The following is a 19938-nucleotide window of genomic DNA, read 5'->3' as shown; positions in this document are numbered from 1 at the left end:
TGATTCTGAGGAGGAGGGATGAGAGTCTAGACTTCATTTCTATCAAATTCTGCTAATTCTTCTTCCATGGCTGTAATCTAATCAACATGTTCGAGTGCTTCTTTGATGGATTTGAGTTCAACCATTGAGATAAATTCCGAGAAATGACATTCATTTTGAATACTTGTGGTAAAGCGAGTTTGTACATCAGCATTTGGGTTTCCGGTCACATGGTTCTGAGGATGATCCTTGGTCCAAACATGTAACCTTGGAAGTTCTTGTGCAACAGACAATCCAATATCAACAATAGGTTGTGTTGCTCCTCCTAAATAGTCTAAACATTTGGATGATGCTCCTCCTGAACTTCAGAACCAGATAGGTTGACGTCATCTTCAGGTAGGAATTCAAAGAAGTTTGCATCATCATCGATGTTGATAGGATTGGAATCATCGAAATCAGCAGTTGCATCTTGAAATCCATCCACATTTGATTCGAGGGAAGAGTGAACAATCTACCCCTCAACTTGAGAAGGTTAAAATGGTTCAAAATCAAATAGAGGAAGACTAGGAGTAGGAGCGGAGATGTTTTGGGAAACTGGAGCTTCAGATGTGATTGGTCTTGATTAAGATTCTGAATCAAGAGCTGTTTTTGAGGTTCGGAAGAGTGTTTCAAAGTAAACTTCAAAGATTGTTTGTTGGTTCGAACATTCTGGGCATCGGAATCCATGATGTGAGTTATAACATGAGTTGGGCTAGAATTTCGAACGAAATTGTCATTAAAGGGCACATCAAAGCTTTCTTCTATAACTCGAGTACGGCGATTAAGTGCTCGATATGCCTTTGATTTTGCAGAGTAACCAAGAAAAATTGCTTCATCAGCTTTGGGTCGAAACTTTCTAAGCTGATCACGATTGTTTTTTATGAAACATCGACATCAAAAGACGTGAAAAAAAGAGATGCTAGGGTTTTGACCATTCATGGGTTCATACGGTGCCATGTTGAGGCGTCGATTTATTATGCTTCTATTCTGAGTAAAAAATGTCGTAGAGATAGCTTCAACCCAAAGATAGAGTGGAAGATTTGCAAAGTTGAACATAGATCGAGCAGCTTCCACAAGTGTTATGTTGCGTCTTTCGACAAGACCGTTCTGTTGAGGAGTGTAAGGAGCAGATAAGTTGTGATCAATTCCTTTCTTAGTGAGAAAATTTTCAATGGTTCCATTGGTGAATTCCAAACCATTATAACTTTGGATTCTTCTAACCGGAAGCTTGATGAGGACTTCTATTCCTTTGATGAAATTGATGAGTTCAGAGGCTGTTTCAAACTTTAGCTTAAGGAAGAAGACCCAAGTGAACCTTGTAAAGTCATCGACAATCACAAGGATGCATTTCTTGTGATGAAGACTCTCTACAGTTGAGGGTCCACATAAGTCAATGTGAAGAAGTTCCAATGGTTCTGAGATTGATTTTTCAATGATGACGGGATGACGGGATGACCCTTCTTCGACCCTTCTTCGACTGCTTAGCACACAAGTGATTGTTTTTGAACTTGAGGAATGGTAATCCTCCTACTATTTCACTAGACACAAGATCATTCATATAGCAAAAGTTCAGATGAGCAAGCCTTTGGTGCCATAACCAGCTGACGTCAGGAATAGCTTGGGAAAGAAGGCAAAGTTGAGGTTTGCCAATGATCATGTTGATGTCAAGAGGGTACATGTTCTTGTTGCGATTTGACTTAATCAAGCATTCTTTTCTTTCTTCGATCATTACATAGCTATGTTTTTTGCAGAATCAACACGCCGATGTGAGTCAGTAAGTTGAGCTACAGTTATCCGGTTGTGCTTCAGATCAGCTACGTAGGCTACATTTGAAATAAAGAATTTTCCATTGGTGAGGATTCCATAAGCACAAATTTGTGAGTTGGGGTTGTTGGCATATGTCATGTAGCCAGTATTTGGAGAAAGTTTGAGATCTCGCAAAAAGTTTTTCTGCCCCGTCATGTGTATGGAGCAAGCACTATCAATATACCATGCTGTCTCTTTCTCCGAAGCACAGAGTGCCTGCAAAAATTAGTGAGATGTGGAGTTTTTAGGCTACAAGTTAGGTTTTGGGACAAAGGCATGGGTCTTGGGTTTTGGTAGTGACTTTTGAGCAACATATTGTTTAATTGGAAGGTTTGTTCCTAGATTCCTTAGGAATCAAACAGAAGGTCATGGTCCTTTCATCTATCCGGTAGTCATACTCAATGACATGAAAGTTCGGAACAACTTTCTTCGGACATTGAACTTTTGGAGTAGTGGTAACTATTGTATCTTTCGGAGTTGTCACAACTTTGTGTGTTTTAACTTTCTGAACGAGGTTTTGCTTTGTCACATTTGGGTTTGTAGATTTAGGTTTAAAAATTGTGCAATCAGCTTTAGCAACAAAAATGGGTGAAATTAAGACTTGATTCTTTAGTGAAAATTTGTGAAAATTGATGTTTGTATGTTTATATTTTTAGCAATATAGATTTGAGTCTTTCGTTTGCGGTAGTGTCTAAATTTACCAAATAAAGAAAGATTCTCATCACCAAGTTTCAGTTGGACAGAAACTTGGAATAATGCAACTTGTATTGTATGATGAATGAGAACCTTCGTCTTTGGGAAATTAAGACTAATTCCTTGTTCACATTTAGATGTGAGTCAAGTGAAAGACTAGGGAATCTGGTAAACTTTGTTGTGCACTAGTCAGGTCCACCACAAAGATCGATAAGACTATTCATCATGATTTACTAAAAGTTTAGTAAATATGGTTATGCTTACAAGTTTAAGTGTAATTATGAAACATTGAAAAAGTTTCAAGGTACATCAGAACGAATAAGAAGAGTCAAATTAGGCGAAAACATAAAATTTTCTCCAATCTGGAAGGAAAGGAGAGTACTTTACTATCGTGTTTTATGATCATCTTAATGATTATGAAAACCATATCACAATTGATCTTCTAAGTACACCTTAGCCCGCTTATATGGCTAAGAAGTGGAATCAGGAATTGTTGAAATGGTTAAATTATTTAAGGTGAGTTATACTTCGTTCCAAAATCAAGTCTTAAAGTCAATACTCCAAGATTGTTCCTTGAGTGACTTATCTTAATTAGGTTTATAACACATTTATAATTGGTAATTGTGATGTCTTTAAGACAAAGACCAACTAAGACCAATTGTATGAAGTGTTTTCCTTGATAAGAATCAACACTAACTCTTGAATATTTGTTTGTCAAGGAATGTTTCCGGGCAAGAGGATCTTATATGTCAAGAGGTCAATGGGAGTCTTAAAGACTTGAAAAGTTTCAGGAACTAATCAAGAATAAACCAAGTGCGTGTTACTAGCTCATGACTATAGGTTGTAACCTATCGTGTTGACATATTCTTGTTTCTGTGCTCATTCTAGTTAAAGTTGAGTATGCATGTGAGTTCTATGAGTTCTCAATTTTTTTGCATAAGGCAAAGCACCCTGATCAATGAAAGTTCATTGATCAGTATGGGTGAGCTGCTCAACAACTTGGAAGACATGGTAGGCCCTTGTCCTGCCAAATGGAAGGAAATTAAGATATAACAGGTTCAGTCCACATGAGTTTAAATTTTTCATAGGCATTGTCTTATGATAATGACAAATTCATATGGATAGGAACACATACACCATAAAATCTAAATGACAAAGGTTTCTCTCCAATTCATGAAAATGATTATGAGGAAACACTTTCACTAAGTAGATTTTAAGAAGATAGCAGTTGTGTTAATTGGGTTCTCAAATTCGATTATGATTATGACATCCCTCTTCATAGTTCAAATTGTGAGAAATGGCAAATAGTTTGAACATTCAAAACTTATTGTTGCAAGTTCTGAAATAGTTTAAACACACATATGATATTTCTAACAAAAAGTGTATGAGCTTAGATAAAGGCTTATCGAAACATCTTGTATTAGAAATCTGAACTTTGGTAAGAAACTCAATAAAGTATTGATTTCTAGAAGTCCAGCTGATTTTGGATACATGTCAAAGCTAGTGGGAGCATAAATGTTATGCTAGTAACAAAATAATAGTTATGCTAGTGGAAGCATAATTATTATGGTAAGTGTTGCGAGTTAGCAATACTATTTATAGGAAACAAAATTTATATTTTGCAAAGTTACAAAGGTGGAAAAGTCTTTCGTTGTAGTAAGGGAGAGGATACTTATACTTTATTTCGATTCTAAAAGTTTAGATTGAAGTATTAATCAAGTTTAGTCATGAGCATATATGAATACCATGTTGAAGTGTTTCAACATTGGAAATTCTATATATGGAAATATTACAGCAAAAGACTGGTGAAGTATCATGTCTTTATGTAAGAAATTATAAATCGTGTCCCATGTGCTTCGGGTATAGTATCGATTGCATATGTTATAATATTTACGTGTTCTACTGCCTAGGGCATTAAGAGCATTGGAACCAGATATGACTAAAGCTATTAAACAATTGTCAAGGACGATCTGAGGTTTAGTAAGGATTGATCGCTTGTACTTGGAAGTATAGTAATGGTTGAACCATATTGACATTATTATGAATAGACAAGATTCTATTAATAATGAGTTATCATATGGAATATATGGAAATGTTTCCATAATGGGAGATGGATGTTAAGAATCTATGTGAAAGTTAGAAACTTTTATGCAAGAAGGATGTTCAAAGGAATGTACTTTGAATTTGAGACTTCACTTCCATGAAATTGTTTTTGTGACAATCTCCAAAGCAATATTTTGTAATATCATTGGCAAAGTCTCTGTGACTTTTATACCTTGATATTACAAAAGAAATCCTTGCATGATAGTTAAGAATCTAACACATTCTTATAGTGGCAAGAATTAGGTATTCTTACACTAAGTAATAAGGATTTAGAATTATGAAATGAGCATAATTGAAATGTTTTCAATTGATCTATTTCACAAAGTAAGGACCATATATAAACATAGTGTGCATGCTTGGAGCATGGGATAACTATTGTTTTAATTCAAGTATTAAGTTGATTAATCATAACATTATACAATGAATAATGTGTAATCAATATGGTGATTAAATAAAAAGGTGTTTTATTTATATTCAAAATTTTTGAGATCATATTGAATTTGATTATTCTTGTGTTTCACTTTGCATGTTTTGACTTCCCGAATAATAAGATTATTCAAAGTATCCACAGTTGATCATACTTTGGAAGTAGGTGTTGAGATAAGATTGTCATGCATCCTTCTGTAGATTTTCTAAAGTGTTTAGACATAGCACAAGTTTGCTGCAGTGTTCATGAGTACTCCTGTAATAAGATTTGAGTACTAGATTAAACCCACGCTCATCTAAATCAATTCATGGGTTTTATCATGAGTGATTGGTGAGACGATAATATCTTATATTCTTGAAATGGAGACATATAGTTGTAGTTTACAAGTCGGTTGAACATTGATAATATGTAAATGCACTAGTACCTTGGTGTTATAAAAAATATTATTGTGTGTAAGTTGATGAGTAAATAGAGCAAGCATATGAGTTGAAATTTATCTGTTCCTTTTACCCTAATAGGGATAAAAGTAATATCTATGGGCCCTTCGATGATTTAGTGATGACACCCTAAGCGCTTGGCCATGCCTTGACTGATTTGATTTGTTCAATTAGTCAGTCGTCATAAATTAGAAATTGGGAAACAAAAAATGAACAAAGAAAATGATTATAATCCATGTCTCAATTCATACGATATCTTGTAGAATGGAGGAATATATGATCCCTTATCTAATGGACGCGTTAGAGTTCGACATCAGCTTTTTGAGAGCTACAATTGCTAGTCGGGTTTTGAATTCGTACCTGCAATTATAGTTATTAGACTTATCCAAGTGAGAGACTGTTGGATTAGGTATCTAAGCCCATACCTAAAATTGGTATGTACTTCACCCGAGAGTAGCATGCTTCATTTCAGGTTGCCTTCAACAGAATAATCTGATAGGATGGATATTTCAGAAGGAGGTTATTTGTGATTTATTAATATATTATAAGTATAATATATTAATTGAGAAATCATATTATTTAATTGGTATTGATCAAGAATTAATTTGGAATTAATTTAGTGATCAAAAGAGACTAATTAAATTAACGAGGACTGATTAGGTAAATCAATATTACATATAGTTTAGGCTAATGATCCATGTTGATTAGAATGGACTAAGAGTTAGTCCAAAGAGCTTACCATATGGATTATTGGATTCTAGGCCCAAGGAAGTGATTTAGGGTTTACAAGTTGAAACCCTAGGAATTCCACATTATAAATGTAACCCCTAATGCCCCTAAAATTGGTCTAATGATTCCTAGTTGAAACCTATCCAATTTTAATGCTACATGACCTCTCTCTCATAATCCTCCATTTGCTCATAGTGTTTGTGACTTGTTTGAGGCATCACACTTGGGGTGCTAAGCTCTTAAAAGGCCAAGAACTACAAGCTACAAATAAAAGGTATTCTTCTAACTAGTTTTTATGTTTCATGTATCAAAATTGCATGCTAGTTAGGCTTCATGCTTTGGAAAATGAATATTGCATGTATAACTAGAGAAAACTTAGATCCAAAGCATTAGGGTTGTATGTGAACCATAGGAGTGTTATAGTACATAAAACCTAACACCTGATCCCCAGAATATAAGCAACTTCCCCCTAGATCCTTCACAACAAAACGCTTCCCAAGCCAGGACTTAACCTCCTGCAAGGTTGGAACGTCATTTCCTATGAGCAGTACGTCATCAATATATATATATATATATATATATATATATATATATATATATATATATATATATATATATAATACTAGAAAGCTAACTATACTCCCACTGGCTTTGACATATACACAAGTTTCATCCTCACTCCTAGAGAAACCAAACTATTTGACTTTCTCATCGAAGCCAAGATTCCATCTACGAGAAGCTTGCTTTAATCCATAAATGGATTTCTCAAGCTTACACACTCTATTGGGGTATTTAGCATCCACAAAACCTTCTGGCTAACACATGTAAACATATTCAACCAGCTTCCTATTAACGAAAGTGTGACAACCCGAATTTTTTTTGCTTTGAAAGCTCAATCAGTCAACTCAACGCAGTGTCAAAATCACTCCTACTATCATTTAGCAAAATTTAGAGTCTGATTGAGTGTTCTGAGCCTAGTACATTCAAGGAATGAGTGTTAGAAAATACATGTTAGCTTCACTGTACAATACTAAAGCACTAAACTCCAACATGTGGAGTTTACGGCCGTAAACTCAACCATGGCCGAAAACTCCCCTATAAGACTCCTTCCCTTCACTTTTCTTTCATTATTTCATTTTCACCTCAAGAACACTCTGAAATCCTATTAAGTATCATCGAATTTTCATCCTAGATCTTCCAAAATGTAAGTGTTCTAACCATTGATTAGTTGACATCCTTCATTAACTAGTATCATTCCATGATTTCATCCATGAAATCTCTTCATTTTGATAGATCTTCAAGTGTTCTTTATTTCACCAAGAACGCCAAGAACACACACTAGTGTTCTTGGACCTTAATCACCATTTCAAGCCTCTATATCGTAAGTAGTCTCTCCTTAACTTGTTATCTAGTTGGAACACATTATTAGAGCCTTAAAACTTCATCAAACTCATCATCAAAGAGAGTTTACGGCCATGAGTTTACACCCTGGTCGTAAACCCTTAAAAGTGTGGTGTTTTGAGCCCTAAACACTTCTAGACCCTTGCCAACCCTTTGAACACTTGAACCTTTGAAACTCCTTGCCTTTAAGACCCAAAATAAGTCCATTAGATGAGTTTATGGCCATGAGTTTACACCCTGGCCGTAAACACCTCAACACCCTCCAAAACATTGGTTTTGCTCATCCTTGTGAAGAGCAATGGTCCCTCAAGTTTCCCTAGCATTCAAACACCCTCTTATGAATATTTCCATGAGTTTAAACCCTGGCCGTAAACACCTTTTCTTGGCCTTAAAAACTCCTTAGATGAATCACATGTGATTCCAATATTTGGTCAAAGTGTTTCTTAGTCCTGTGAGGTGTTTCCTTGCATTTGGTTGTTTCTAAACACTGTATTTATGTCAATATATGTCATTATATGTCATTTAGGATTCGTTAAGTCTCGGGACTTCATTCGTGGAACTTCTCGTCCTTACGCTCATATTCGTTTGAATCACCCACATCAGGTGAGTTCATACCCCATAGTGAATCTTTTAACTGTTTTAAATGCTTTTAAGGCGGGGGGGAATACAAGTTGAACAAAATGTTAATTGTGTAAATGTTTGTTATAAACATCTTTAACCAAGTGTTGGAATCACATGTGACTTCAGAAGATGGAGCAACACTTGGTCAAAGTGTCTTATATGAGTGATCAAAACATTTCAAAACTCTTTTAAAGTTATGTTGCTTAATAGTTTAACAAAACTCCATTTTTAAAGCACAAACATAACTTAGTAGATAAATGAGTCTTTTCAATAATAGTTCAAGTACACATACTAGTAAACTATAATGGGTATAGTTTAGAGGTTCAGTTCATACTAGATATGATGCACGATAACATAAGAGAACACACAATAAAGAGAAACAGGGAGGATCATACTATAACAAGTACAGAGATAGACATACTATAACAAGTACATGGAGGAACATACCATAACAAAGTACCAGGAAAAACAAGTTAATATATCTTTCCGGATCTTCTTTAACACCTGTGCGATTACACGTACTTGTGTTAGCAGGCACGAGGCGATAAGACATAATAATATATCTTTCCGGATCTGCGTTAACACTTATGCGATTACACGTACCTATGTTAGCAGGCACGAGGTGATAAAACTTAATAATATATCTTTCCAGATATGCATTAACACTTGTGCCATTACACATACCTGTGTTAGTAGGCACGAGGTGATATCAATATGCTAAATCGATATTATTTATACAAGATTTACATAACTTATTCGTAACAAGAACATTCAATAGAAAGGGACGATAATTCTAACCTTATGATTCCTTAATGTATACATCAATGGATATATATATAAATAGGATCTGACAGGTAATAGAATGTGTGTCTTCCGCTTCACTTCTTGTTCCTTGTTTGGTTGTGGCTTTGAAACGGATTCACCCAGTCTATTATCCATTCGATCTTAGATATATATATATATATATATATATATATATATATATATATATATGTGTGTGTGTGTGTGTGTATGTGTTCAGTATGCATTAAGTCATCATAAAGGGTACCAGGTATGAGTCAAGTCATAGGGCACTAATTCAATGCACAGTTTTCTAGTACAAAGCGTACTTTTCAAATCAGAACATTTGGTATACAAAACTAGAAACTTACCAGTAAAGGGTTTAATCCATTTTATTAAACCAGTATAAACTTAAAGGACCTTAGGTGGTTAACTCTATAATACCTTAGTTTATACATCATGCTTATATATTATTAATACCCAATAGGTGGTTGGATGTGTGCTTTCCGCCTTACTTCCTGTTCCTTGTTTGGTTGTGGGCTTAGGGCAGATTCATACAATTAACTATCTACTCGATATTAGATTATATATAACTAGTATAAACTAATTGATTACAGAAGTAACCATTGTGGTCAACATTTTATTATAAGAAATAAGGGTTTTCTTAAAGAATCTTTTCATTAAATATAAAGGAACTATTACAATTAACTCCATGAGTAACAAGGGAATACGCCAGGGTTATATACAGCAAGGATCTAACAACCAATGGGATGTGTTTCATCCTCCTCATTCCTTGTTCCTTGTTTAGTTGTGGGCTTAGGGAAGATACACACAATCGATTGTTTGTTTACTCTGAGATTTATATAACTTGTATCCATTTAATACTCATAGAAAGGATTGTAGAGTCGTTTTTACTTATCTTTCATTAAAGCAGGAAACACTACTAGAAAAACAGCCTTTTACGACGCTCATTGTGCGTCATAAAAGGCTCAGACGACGCGCAAATGCGCGTCAAGGAAGACCCTGTCATAAAGAGAGAGGACGTGCTTTTGCGCGTCGTCTATAGACGACGCGCATTTACGACGCTCATTTACGACGCACAATGATGACGCACCTTTACGACACGCAATGCGTATCAAGCAAGGCCATGTCATAAAGAAAGACGACACACATTCGTGTGTCGTAACCTTATGACACGCGTGTTAATGACATGCAATGCGTATCAAGAAAGCCCCTGTCAAGAAAGGCCATGTCATAAATGAAGATGACACACATTTTTGCGTATCATAATTTTAAATGTTTAAAAAAAATATTATTTATAAATTTACTAATTTTCAAATTGAATAATACATTAAAAATCTCATAATACAAAATAAAATACCATAAATAACAAAGATAATTCATTTCACTAATATGTCAAATACAAATAATTATTCCAAAAGTGAATAAATGTTATAAAAAAATGAACTCATTTATATACAATTGCATCATCTAGCTTACTACGTGCCAACAACTCTCTGTGTGTTTACTTTTGCTTGAGACTTGTTTCCTCCAAAGCTTCTAGCCATGCCAAAATATGATATCTTGAGTCTCGTTTCAAGAACCAAAATCACCTTCAATCACCCAATTAAACTCTAATGTTGGTAGACTGAGAGTTCCAGAATCAAGTTTACATCCATCACCTTCAATCACCCAATTAAACTCTAGATCTTCTGTTGTTTGAAAGAAATTGGTGTTTGTAATCTATGAACAAAAAACGCAAAGACCAAGGTTAACATTTGCTATATAGAAAGCACAACTGGGCATATGAATATATAATACGCAACATACACATTTTCATGAAAATGATATAGACAAATAAGTAAGAGTGATGATATTGATACCTTAATTACGCCATTGGTGAATGAAATTTTAATTGGTTGATAGCAATACTTGACCTCTGAAAACAAATAAACAAAGGATCGCATCATCATTAGCTCAATAGTTTAAGCTACCAAATTACCTTTGAGAACCAGCATGTGAAAACACTATGTGACTGGCTACTCTTGTTGTTCATATCTGTTCCTGCCACTTTTATATTTGCAGCACATTGATAAAGCATGAAAACTAATTTTAAATCCAATATAATCATAACTAAGAAGTAACAAAGTGTAAAGGGGATCCGATTGTACAATGTTATTAAGAGGTTTTCCCTAACTATATATAACCTAATACTACATTGCTATTAAGGGACACCTTGTTTAAAGTAACTATGACAGGAATTGCAGTTGTGTCAAATTGTAGAAACTCTTCATCACTAACATCAACTTCTGGTTGTTTGTCAAAAGGAGCAGTTGAAGCAACTATGACAGGAACTGCATACCAAAAAAATTCATATTAACCAAAAAAAATACCTGCATTCCAACATAAAGAACAAGGGAATTCATTAATGGCACATTGTATCGTGTTCCTGCCCTTGCTGCCTCAGTTGGTGAAATAAGAAGTTTCTGCTTTAGTTCAGACAGAAAAGAAGTCCCTTGTGGCCTTGTTTGTATAAGTATAACAAAACAAAATTATAAATTAATTAAGAGTCTGAAATGAATCAGAATTGTTAATAGTTTGTTTTAGTTTTAAAGTACCTTTAGATACTCGTCCACATCATTTTTCATTCGCTTAGTTTTCAGAGATGCATCAACTTCCGACAGAATGCAAGGTGACCGACTAATTCTAGCTAGCAGATCAATCTGAATAATTAAAATAATAATAATAAAAAATCAATAATGATCACTGAAAGTTACAATTAATTATACTATGAATAAGAAAAGAAAAAAACAACGAACCTTTAAGTTAGGAGTTAAAGGGTCAGGTTGTCTCACAGTGAACCACACGCAGAGAATGTAGATACTCCAAAGCAAGAACCTGTAGTGCACAATATATCAAAACTCAAACTAATTTAAATTCAACAAACTTCCATTCATTTGTCTGTCTATTATAATTTATTGCATCCTACTTTCAAAAATCTATTCTACCCAATTATATTTATAGCAATATCCCCCACAAAAGAAAAAAATTGGAAATTATGATACAAATTTGCATTATGGGAGAGGTTTATTATTTAAAGCACTCAAAGGTTGTTAGAATAACATTTTGCATTGTAGGGGGCTAAGTGCTACTTTTATTCTTTCGTAACAACCTATTGACTAAGTTTTTTGGTTAGCAAGTTAGAATAATAGTATATATAGGGTGTTAGGGTTAGGAATTTGGTGAGCAGAAATTGAATTTACTACTTGCTGAACTGTAGACCTATAATTTTACTTTCTTTTAGCCAGTTTATATCATATAATTGGCATTGGATAGATTTTTCAGAGTACGATGTCTTGATAAGAAATGAAATGAAAATAAAAACATACCACTTCCCCAATGTATATACGAGCAACATCTTCATCCAAGCAGCCTAAGTTTCTCAATAACAAATATAAATCACCGCCATTCAAGTATTCCATGACAAGGTACAAATTTTCGCGGCAAGTAAAAGAATAAAAGAAACGGACCTGTCACAATTTAAGTATTTCATATTTGATTATATTTTCTAAAGAAAGACCAAAAAAATTATATATTATTACCACAAAAGGAATGAGGACTGATATCAAAATATCACGCTCTGCCAATATACTCTCGACCGCATTCTTCCGGATCATGTCAGCTTTCTTAAGAACCTGCCAAAAAATCCATAAATATAAATATATAATAAACAAATGAAGAATGAAAGGGTGAGGTACCTTTATAGCGAAAAGATATCCTGTGGTTCTCTTTTTGGCTAAAAAGATGTGCCCAAATGCTCCACGACTAATCGGTTTTATAATCTCAAAGTCATCAATGGAAGTGCGGTCCTTATTTCCGGAATGTATAGGGCTGGTTCTCAAGCTCCGTACCACATCATCCTCCAATGGAGCATCTTCATCGATAACCGTGCTTGCGATGTCAACTTTTTCATCATCAACCATCTCACACGTCTGCAAATACTTCTCCCTGCTTGTAACAACTAATAACATTTATGATTTAACAAACACACACCTCATAAAAAACATGTTTATTATAAAAATGTTATCACCGAATAAGCTTCTCTATGCGTGCTCCAAATGTCTCGACGGTCAGGGCATCAAACTTTCTCTGGTCGATCACGACTCTTAAGTCATCAAGACACGTCAGCAGATACGACAAAGATCGGTCATCATCTAATGGCGTATTGCCAGCACATCGAGCAATATCAGCAAGCTCAAAATCAGTACCTATATCTCATAACAAATAAGAACCTATTAACTACCTGTGGAAGGTCATCATGTTCAGAATAGGCACCCTTCCCTACCAATAACAAGTCTATCTGGCTGGTTTTTGGTGTCATCAATGGCGACCTAGGAATCATGCTGCCAGTAGATGATGTGGTCATTCCTTAATCAGATTTAGGACGAAAGCGGGTCCTACATGACATGGAGGGGTGAGGTTTAAGTATGGGTTTTTCTTTCTTGGGTTCCAGCATCCCGTGTTGTTCCTGATTGAAAGGTTTTATTGATGATGATGATGATGGTGGTTTTGAGGGTCTTGGAGGAATACGTTTATCTGCTGAATGAAGGGATTGACGGAGTTAAAGAACAAGTTCATCTTCATCCAATCTTCTTTCTTTATGGAACTGCAGGAGCCTTGTACATCTTGTGAGTATGAAGAGCATTCGGGTGTGAAGCTATTTCAAGATACCCATGGGGAGCTCTTGGCGCCTGTCATCTAGTTCCTGAACAATCCCCTCACACTGCAACCAAAACTCTCCAGGAGATGTCATGGCACACCTCTGAGCCAACACTAGTAAGTCCTCTAGAGTTTCCTGCCATTGCGGTTGACTCTCTGCATTCTTTTCTAGAATGCCAACTAAATCCCCAGCAAATATATGAAGATCAGCATCCACTTCTTCCTTTTCTTTGTCAAACTTACCCCGTATCATTGACAAAACCTCCTGCTCCCGCTCACATAAATTAAATTTAAATCAATCAACTTTATTTTAATACAAATATACAATACAAGATACATAAATAAATGCCTGCCTACCTCGAGGGTTCCAAAGTGGGAAAGGTCGTACGCCTTTTGAGTTCAATTCATGGGAAAAACTTTTGATGTCAGCGGGATATCTTTTTCTAGGAGCACTTGTTACCCAGAGTATGGCTTGAAACCGGGGTGATTCAGATTCCTTAGGGTTCTCACAATCATATGATGTCTACAAACATAGAAAAATATAACGTTTCAGTTACACTTACACATAAACAACTAAATAACTAAGATAATGTTAAATTAAGTAACATTATTACCTTCATCTCTGGTGTACAAATCTCTGAGCTCCTCAACCCTCCAGAGTATCCCCTTGACTTCAGATGCCCTATCATCATAATTGATTCAAACAATAATTTATTGAATGATCGTCTTCTAGTAAGTATTAGAAAGCTAGATGTATCAGCATTTCAACAAATGCTCAATAAACTACAAACATTTAAAATTATCATATGCTTTAAACCAAGTATCTCTAACAGCTAGAATGTCCACAGGCCATCAGATGTACTAGAAATATTACAAGTTTTGCTGCCCTAACAAATAATACATATCTGCATAAATAATATGAAATAACTAACTTTGTTTCTATTTTCTACTTTTTTTTAAATGATCAGATCAAGCAAAGTTTAATAGTTAATGTATTTCATGCACCTTTTTCCTGGCAAGGGTATCCCAGTTAATATCCCTAAAATATGGATGTTGTTTCACCTGCATTTATCAAATTATTCAGCTTCCTATTCACAATGATTAATGTTGATCAAGAAAAAGAAGAAAGCAGACCTCGGTTGCTCCCCTAGCTCCAAGTCTCTGGTTGGGATCTTCTGTCAGTAATCTGCACAATGATTGAACTCAGAAAAATGTATTTAAATTTTAAATATGATAATTAAAAGGTTTCTCTTATTGATCAATGAGATCTTGGGCATCAGGGCTCATTTCATTAGGCACTGCAGGCCAGGGTATGTTACGGTTGAGAATGTTGTCAAATATCATCTGAAAAAACAGTGAAGAAAAGGTAAGATTACAGCAACTAAAAAAGAAGTGAAAGTAGAACCCCAACCCCACTTGAGGGTGCTCTGCATTGAAAGGAGGAATGCCAACAATCAGCTCAAATGGTATTACACCAACAGACCACCAATCTGCTGATGTACCTGAAAGATATTTGAATAAAACATTTTAATACATGAGATTTTATAAGCAATTCATGTCATTTTTATATCAAGTTAGTTGTGAACAAACCATGTCCATTTCCCAGAAGAGTCTTGGGTGCCAAATAGTCTGGAGTTGTTCAACAGTAGAGCGGTTTTTGCGTCTTTCTTGTTAAGTCCCAGTGGCAGACAGAGATGGAGATGGAGATGGAGATGGAGATGAGAGAGATGACTGATTCCCATTATCACCCAATAGTGATGTGCCACTCACTGCTGGACCAGATAAATCATCTGTACTGTTAATTAGACCCACCTTTGACAGCCCAAAATCTGTTAACTGCTCACAAAACACAAAACAATTATTACTGAAAAAGATCTTCATTAGAACCCTAAAAAGATTCAACAAGTTGATTCATTCTAAAATAACTGTGAGAATTTCTTAAACTTAACTGTTGTTGGAAAAATAAATTTTGCCTCAGATAAAGAGCATTCTAGAGTATGCCATTCTGACCATTGATGTAACAGTTCTTCAAGCTTCTTTTTTCTCTTCCTAAAATTTTAAAACATATTATTATTTAGTTATTGAGTCATAAATAATATCTCCATTACTAGACTGATAATAAAATCTATTATATTGACATCAACCTTGATAATAACTTATAAATAAATTGAACAGAATTTGGTTCATTGTCATCCTAAAGTGCCCTTTTAATAGTTGTCATCTGTAAGTTCATAACAATCAGTATCAGATCCATTGATTATCTAAAAACATGATTTTACAGCTACAAACATTTCATGATGCAGAATGGTTTATACAACATTTAAAAAAAGCCTTCAAAGCATATATGTTTAATCCAATGTATACCTCTATGTATGCTTAACATGCCCCAATTTCATTTGGTAAAAGAAGAGTAACCAACAGCTAGCCTTTGATCACTGGTTCTTGTTAGTTTTTGGTCAAAGCATAGGATTTTTAGATTGAAATTAACTTCTTATCCTGATCTTATTATAAATCCAATATGATGCAGATGTAGCTTTAGATCCATATGATGAATTGGATGTTTGGTTAAAAAATGAAAATTTCATTTATTTGCAGTAGTGATCCAAAAGATTTATTATAGAGGTTGGAAATTCAATACCAACGTTATACTCAATTTCATAAAGAATGCAAATATTACACGAAAGGTTAATTTTTAATGTTAGAATGTGACAAGTTTGAACCCATCAGTTAACTAACCATGAAATCAATAATGGCGATAACAAGTGTGCTGAAGAATAAAACATAAGCAAACAAATCGGGTAAGATAGATTAAAGTTTGAATCAAACATGGATTAAAAACGAGCTCAAATACGTAAAAAAATGAAGAAGATGAATATAAAAATAAATACATACCGTTTAATCTTCTTATCTTTCTTCAGCCTCATGTTTAAAAAATCTTCCACCTCTTCATCTGCTAACCCTCCTTACGCACGAAACAGGTGACAATGCCCTAGAAGTCAACCATCTGATGTAATACCTTCACCATTGTTCCCTTCGGGGATAAAAACCTTAAAATCATTGTTGTTGTGAGCGTAAGTAGTCACAGAGCCCCAATCGCCGACTCTATGAAGGATTTTGTGAGGTCCGATTCCAGGGGTAAAAAGCCCTAGTTCTTCGTCAATTTTTTTGATTTTGTGAGAAGGGGCATTGAAGTGAGGTTTAAGAATTATAAGATGAGGATCGTGAGAATGAGGTTTTAGATGAGATCGTCGGTGAGAGAAGATTAATGGAGATGGAAACTAGGGTTTTTGAGGGAGATGGAGGAGAAGAATAAGAGGTCAGACCTCAAAATGACGTTCTTAAAAAAAAAAGCCCTAGTTTTAGTCCCCATTTCTTAAGAGGAACGTGCGTTTCTAAATTATAAAGAGACATTTCTAGACGACACGCGTTGAACATAAGCACCCTTCGTGTTTTTTTTTGTCAGACACTAATTTAAGGGCACGTAAAAATGCGTGTCCTAAATTTTTCAAATTTCTAAAGATCTGACATTATTTTTAGGGCACGCCCTTATGCGTATCATTAATCAATGTGTGTCGTAAAAAGCGTGTCATTAAAGGTCTGTTTTCTAGTAGTGAAATATAGGATTTTCTGGAGGAACATGCGAACTTTTCTAAACAAAACTTACAAATTACTACAACTTACTAAGCTTTCTACAACTTACTTACATCACTAAAATCTTATGAACTCACCAACTTAATTTATGATCAACTCTTTCAACATTACTTGTATTCTCAGGAGACTAGTAGGCAGGTAATCATGCTGGGAATTCAGAAGAAGGAGAATAACAGCTTCAAGTCTTGTTTTTTTATTTGCTTATGTATTCTACGTTTTGTGAGCACATACTTTGTAAACACTTTCTTTCTAATGAAATGGTTGTTCATTACTTTGATTACTATGATACATGTCTTGTGATACTAAACATGACGTCCTCCACCACAGAACGTTTCTGCCGTTCCGGTTTTGGGGTGTGACAGATTGGTATCAGAGCATCGTTTATAGTGAACTAAGTATATCAACCGATAAAAGATATACAACTATAAATACAATGGGGCTTAAGTGCTCTGGATAATAATATGTTTTAAAAATATAACGATAAGTTATAAAGTATACCTACTTGCTTATACATGTATACTTACTAGAACAAGTATCACAAGAAGAACAAAACATAAGTATTTAAAGGTTGAATACTGCGGTCAAAACCTAGGTAGTTATATAATCGTATCTGGTATCAATATATCCTGATCAACTATATTCATTTGAGATGCGACTGACATGTGCTTGGGAGTGATGTGGTGTTGCAACGGTGTTAAATATTACCAAACTCTATACAAAGGATCTCTAGATCAGAACATGAAAGTTAGAATACTATAGGAGTATTCTATGATACTATAACACGATAACAAGTCTGAAACATACTAAGTACATCACATTAAAATACTATAGGAGTATTTTAAGCACTATATAAATAACTTATGTGATAACTTAAAAGACCCTTACGGATAGGTCTAGAATCTTGTTGTGTATACTCCCAAGGTTTTATATAATTGAGATTTTATAGACTTAGAATTTGTGATCTACGTTTCACTGCCCGTCCCTTGTTTGTTTGTGGTTTTGGAGTAGGATCACTTGTTCGAAGGTGTATTTAATCTTGAATTATATACTACTGGTATACATTGTACAGTTATGGAAGGACTCTGTAAGGATCACCCCATAAAGGTTACCTTAAATCTCATAGGTTCTTTAGTCACATCCATTCTCGCATGACAAACCCAGATATATGTAACCACTTCCTCATAACGGTCAACAGAAGAGTCAAGGAGGAACAAGGGCAATTTCATGAGAAGTTTTCAAAGAGGGATCAATCGAAGTAACCAATACATCATATGCGTCACACTAATAAATAATAATCTTGGTTAACTTAATGAGTTAGTGGAAACACTACTCACCCTATGTGTTAGGATTATTTTCTTTATATATGCAACTGATAACAGTTATTCAGGTCGCAAATATTCATTCGAGGATAGCCATTCAAATTCATAAAGTTTATTCAGTATAGACTCTATTATGAATTGTTTCCAAAACCCTATGGAAGTTAGGACCAGATTCACTCAGAACTAGTATAACCTTATCTTTCAGCTTCTGGCTTTTATCCACTGCTATAGACTTATCCCATCTCATCTTTGTATTCTTTTAGCAAAGATGCCTCCTCGTAGATCGAACAGACGCTTTACTCCGATAACTCTAACTCAAATACCACTACCCCCGCCACCCCGGTTCGACCTAGCTGCTTTTCAAGCAGCAGTAACAACAGCAACGGTAGCCGCCCTAACCCAAATTCACGCAAGTGGTATCAGTGGATCTGGTAGCGATGCTCACCTAACCAACCACGAAGATACCCATGAACACCCAAGGGAATGTTGTGACAACCCGATATTTCGAGACAATGTAATGTAACACTAGTCAAATTTAGGTCAAAATATAACTTTCCTAAAATCTTATTTGGGTTAAATAAAGTGGTAGGAATCGTATCAAGGTTTTCGAACATATAAAGAACCCTAAAATCCGAGTTATAACGAAGAAGTTATGACCAACCGAAGATTCTCGGCAAAACCGACAACACCGATTAAATGAAAAACGTGAAGTTTCAACACAATAGTTTTTAGCCTTAAGTATCTAAATGAAAGTTGTAGATAACATTAAACCGTAAACATACGTAAAAAGAACGTCCAAATCTGACTTCATATGAGGAAGTTATGATTTTTCCAAGATCTGGATATAGCAGTAGACTGTCAGGTCTGCCACGACGTTGCACAGTTCGCGGCGACCCGGCCAGTGACTGAGAGCGTCCAATCAACAGAAGAGGATAAGGCTGACTCACCACGACGTGGCACACTCTCTGCCATGACGTGGCACTCAAAAAATGGCCCTATAAATAGATTTCAAGGGCTCCAAGTTCCATTGCTCAGTTCTCTTCTTTCTTGCACCGAAACTCTGCGTTTAAGCCCCCGAAGCCCTCCCAAAGCCCGGGTTTTCACCTTCAAGTTCCGATGGAAGGTTTTGTGTTCCTGAGATTCCCGAGAAAATCAACTTTTCCAAGTCGAAGTTCTGCTCGATTATCATCTCGCTTTATTCGATCTATCAAGTGAGTTCATACCCATATAAACT

At 35.2% G+C, this 19938-nt stretch overlaps 1 pseudogene; it reads right to left on the bottom strand.

Annotated features, from left to right (window-relative positions):
- Positions 1-1746: 1746 nt before the first annotated feature.
- LOC145049680 (putative serine/threonine protein kinase IREH1) lies at positions 1747-16658 on the bottom strand (annotated as a pseudogene).
- Positions 16659-19938: the final 3280 nt, after the last annotated feature.

Source organism: Lactuca serriola, chromosome 5, assembly GCF_051521515.1.
Source record: "Lactuca serriola cultivar US96UC23 chromosome 5, Lser_US96UC23_V15, whole genome shotgun sequence".
Lineage (NCBI taxonomy): Eukaryota > Viridiplantae > Streptophyta > Magnoliopsida > Asterales > Asteraceae > Lactuca > Lactuca serriola.
This window is presented reverse-complemented; position numbering and strand designations above follow the sequence as displayed.